Source organism: Manduca sexta, unplaced genomic scaffold, assembly GCF_014839805.1.
Source record: "Manduca sexta isolate Smith_Timp_Sample1 unplaced genomic scaffold, JHU_Msex_v1.0 HiC_scaffold_3547, whole genome shotgun sequence".
Classification (NCBI taxonomy): Eukaryota; Metazoa; Arthropoda; class Insecta; order Lepidoptera; family Sphingidae; genus Manduca; species Manduca sexta.
Window position 1 is genome coordinate 7,925 of NW_023594627.1, and position 5,101 is coordinate 13,025.

General features: G+C 45.7%; 1 pseudogene; it reads right to left on the bottom strand.

The window, feature by feature from the left end:
* Positions 1 to 522: 522 nt before the first annotated feature.
* Positions 523 to 4,874, bottom strand: LOC119193038 (annotated as a pseudogene).
* Between the last annotated feature and the right edge of the window lie 227 nt (positions 4,875 to 5,101).

A 5,101-nucleotide genomic window follows, 5' to 3' on the forward strand; every position in this document is an offset into this window, starting at 1 on the left:
TGATGGGCGCTTCATTATTCGTCATACAGCCGAACATCACTAACATCTATTGTAACAGCACCTGGAGAGCGACGCGTTCACACTCTCATGTATTGACACATGTCGGCGCATATGAACGAACCTATAAGTACAATGTATTATGAAGACTAGAAAGAACAATTTCGTAAAATATGCAATAAGGTAACTATGATCAATAATATTAACACGCGACGATATGGAAGTTCAATCTCGCCGCATTAGTTATTGTACGTGAATTCAAACAGTGCTGCCGTCGTATACTAGCTATGGGTATGTAAATATCAGAAAATTGTTTAGTGAGGTGATATAAATATGTGTAATATTACAATAATAACAATAATTTGTTTGCGTGGTCGGCAGTAGACGTTTGAACTCGGCCCGAAGCTCGCCCACACGAGCTGACACATTGGTCCCGCTTTGTTCCATAAAAGCGCATGTGACATGCATTAGTCTAATTATCTAGGACAGATCACAGCCTGAGTTGTAGCGCGGCGGCGCGCGGGGTCAGGTGACGGCCGACACGTCCGACGTCCTCTTGTGCAGGCCTTCCTCGTAAGTCGGCCTTGTATACAGTTTTGTATAATTTACCACTTAGTATTTGACATTTTCACATTTATCTATAAAAAAAATTTGTTGAAGCAGCAATAGAGATGGCTATTCAATAAAAATACAATAAAGCTGTTTTATGGAAGACGACAGGGCATTAAGCGATTACTTTGTCCTTAGATAGGACATGTGTGTACGAGTGTAGAGTGGGCATGTAGTAGTGGCGGCGGTACCTGTAGACGTGCGCGTGCGCGTTGGCGGTGCGGTAGTGCGCGGCGTAGGGCAGGCGCGCCCGCGCGCCGCGTCGCCGCGCCGCCACCGCGCGCCGCAGCGTGCCGGGCCGCAGCGAGTTGCGGATGCCGTGGTACGCCAGTCTGCACACACGATGTCACCGACTTATCATATTACAAATGCAAAACTTTCAATTTCTATTATACCAATCATATATAATCGATAATACCTCGGCGCGAGCGCGGCGACTGTGGTGAGTATCAAGACGAGCCAGTACACCGGGTCCGCGATCGCGTTCTGCAGCACGTGGTAGGTGGAGGGCAGGTTGAAGCACGACACGCACAGCGACTGGTACACCAACGTCAGGATGAAGAACGAGAGCAGCGAACCCGTTAGCGCGAACAACTGGATTATCGTCTGAGGAATTTATAGTTATTGTCAGAAAACATATTGTTTTTCTGAAGATAAACTTTACATTGTCGATATAAATCGATATTTCTTATCGATAATATTGTGTTTATTCATAATTGCTGTGTTGGTGTAGTATTTAATTCATGAATTCGTAATATCGACAATGTAAACAATATTTCTAAGTAATTGCCACACTTGTACATTGCACAAAATACACCATGGCTAAGTGATATGATGAGTGAAGACAGAGGGCATAAAGCATTTCATTTGCAGAAGGCACACTACGAAACCAATACCGCCACTTACTACTTTCATGTAGAAGAGCTGCTTGAAAACACAATTATACTTTTAATGAGGATAAAAGATATAAACTTTTTAGATGATGTAACGTTTAACGTTGATTCCTATGATCCAATATGTATTGCCCTAAGTCATATTTTAAACCGATTAATATTAAAAAAAACGCAATATGCAACCTCATTTCAATATCGATATTGAAATGAGTATCTGACACCCCGGCATTATCGATAGTTCACATGATGCATAGTGAGTACTGACCCAGCTCCTGGTCTCGATGGCGACGTAAGACCAGCATGATGACGAGGCAGCAGGTCATGCAGCAGACGCCGAAGGCCAGAGGTCGACGGCGCTGCCCCAGTAGGCGGCGGCGGCGGTGAAGAACACGACGACGCTGATGTAGAGCGACTCGGCCAGCACGGCCCAGTACGACGCGGCGCGGTAGGCCAGGCCGCGCCGCCGAGTACAGCCCCGCGCGCTCCAGCAGCAGCGACGCCGGCGCCACGCGGTCGTACGCGCCTGCGCACCACGCAACACATCTCTTTATATACTCAACATTATATCATTATTATATATTCGACTAACAACACTAATTGATATTTTTGTATAATGTGTACGGGCCGTTTTCAATGTATGATTCCAATCTTAATGTTCGATCAGATCACGAAAATAAACCAATAAAAATAAGTGGTATCAAGAAAACTTTTTTCTGATTGGTCAATTTAAGCAATGGATTAAAAAAACGAATGAGATCGTTTATTTAAATGGCGGTAAATTTATTTCTTGCTGAAATCGACAGTTAATACATAATTTTGAATATATACTTCGTTAAAGATAGCCCTTACCGATGACGATAGGTGGCAATGCGGTGAACATGAGATTGTACGCCATCAGATGTATCTGGTCGATCATCACCATGGCCGAGTACCCGCTGTATATCTGGTACCAGAACACTAGGAACACAAAGGTCTGTGAACAAAACAAACTATTTATTTTATAAAGTTTAACGTGAAAATATTGACAAACAATATTGTTATACATTCCCTTAATACACTACTATCAATCTAGATCAATAAATAATTCCTATCGCATGTTCATTATCTTTGACTTGATTCCGAGAAATCGAATAAAATAAATTATCTCTAAACGCGATTGATTTGAAAATCAATTATAATTGAAATCAGCCCTTATTTAAAACGAATACTTAAAAAGGTAACTTAATTCGGCAATATTTTTAGTACTCACGGCATTTTTGAGGAAGAAGTAGAGTATCATGCGCGCGAGCCGGTCGTAGCACCAGTGTCCGTGCACGAGCAGGAGTCGCTCGATGTACTTGAACCGGGATAAGGCGAAGTCCGCCGCCATCACCGCCTGCATGCCCTCTTGGCCCGACAGTCCTGCAACATTGCTAATAAATTAGGTATTTTTAATATATTTTTCCACTGTTGATGGGAAAGGAGTCACGTCCATAGAGAGAGAGATAGAGAGTATCGACTATGCCGACCTTTTGAGAGATACTTGGAAATATTGGCAACATTAAGTCCAAATGTTGTAGTCCGGTACTACAATTCCCTTTTATTCAGAATAATAATTTACTAGTATTAGTTGTTTTAATATTTTTACGTACCCACGCCGACGTCAGCTGTCTGTATCATGGACACGTCGTTGGCGCCGTCTCCGATCGCCAACGTAGTCACTCCCAGCTCTTCTTTCACCGCCTGAAATATTACAGTAATGGTTAGTATGCACTATGCAGTTCATTATTGGTTAAGTCAAATAATCCAATAACATAATTATTCGTTATAAGAACAATAGTATGTACGATGCTGGCTATTGTCTTAAGTAAATTTTTGCTAATATGAATTTCGTGGATCCCTGATTTTTGCATTATCGTTTTTCTGGAGTCACATTGATTACATTAATTAAGACGAAACGTTTGCTTAGCTACGACTTATCGCAATGATTTGACAATTACTTGAGGCATTTGAAATTTGACCTCACGCAGTATTTTAATATATGTATATACGATATCATCGCCGCCCTCCAAGTAGCTCTTGATTGTCGACTCCGCGTGCTCCTGACAATCAATTTCAGATGGGTTAGGTTAGGTTAGAAAATCAGCTAGAACGATGTTATACGGATGTGTTATAATTTGATATATTACAAGATAATATAATTGGAGAGTATGTGTTTTTATAATATGTTTTTCGTCACATCAGCTAACAAAATGTTTCAGAGTACAATAAACGACACAAGTCATGAGCACAATTAAATAATAGTGAGGGTGAGGTTTTACAAATTGGACAAAAGTGAGTCGCCCCGTGGTACATGTAAACAACGAACAGTTAACGAGCATAGACTAAAGAACAAATCCCGGCAACCCTCGAATATTTTGACTTGCTTTTCTGATTTTGGCATGGTCGGTCATAGCAGTTGTTAGTGTTGCATACCTTGTCCCTGGACATGAGCTGCAGCAGGCGGTCGGTCTGGTCGAAGAAGCGCGGCGGAGTAGGCGATGTTGATGGCGGTCTCGGGCTTGTCGCCCGTGAGCACCCACAGCACCACGCCCGCGTCCAGCAGCGCGCGCACCGTGCGCGGCACGCCGTCCTGCAGCCGGTCCTCCACGCCCGACGCGCCCACCAGCGACAGCGCGCTCTCCAGCCGCGCCAGCGACTCGCGCAGCCGCCGCTCGACCTGCACAGCGCCGCGCTCATGTACACCGCGCCACACACACACGCACGCACCCGAGCCAATCCTAACCTTCTCCGAGCTCCGAGGCGGCGCAGGCGTGGCCGGCGAGCCACTCCTCCCACAGCGCGGGCTGCATGGTGCGCTTGGCCATGACGAGCGTGCGCAGGCCGGCGCGCGAGTACTCGCTGAGCAGCGCGCGCGTGCGCTCGTACGCCGCCGCCTCCGCCGAGCCGCCGCGCATCGGCGCCAGCGCGCCAGCACCGTGCTGTCCGCGCCCTTCACGTACACCACCACCTGCAACACGGGATCATACCTTGTACTATAGGTTGTGATTCGCGTATGTAAACCGTGTTACACAAAATAAACCGCATCATATGGTGTGTGCTCGAAACATTTGTCGGCTATTATATGACCACTACTGGCAAGATTAAATAACACGTCACCTGTCCAGACGGCATCCGCATGGCGACGGACATGCACTTCCTGTTGGAGTCGAACTGCTGAACCCTCAGCACCTTGAACTTGGTGACCTCGCCGCGCATGCCCACCTCCACCTCGTCGGGCGAGCGACAGCGCAGCTCGTACCCGTACGCAAGCGCCGCCTCTGCCAGCGCCAGCTCGTCCGGACTCTCCGCCTCGAACCGAGCCACCTGATGCGAGCACATCAAATTAATATTTAAATTTAATATTATGTACATAGGTGGTTGCAAAGATGATAATAAAGCCAGCCCTGCTTATGTAATATCCACAGCTGAGCAGGGGACTCCTAGAGGAGTGATAGTGATAGATCACTAAGAGGGTTAGGGCCAAGGACCATGCTGTCTTCACATACCTTTAAAAATATTAGGTATGTAGATTTCCTCAGAATATTTTCCTTCATCGTTAAAGCGAACGATGTTGAACAATA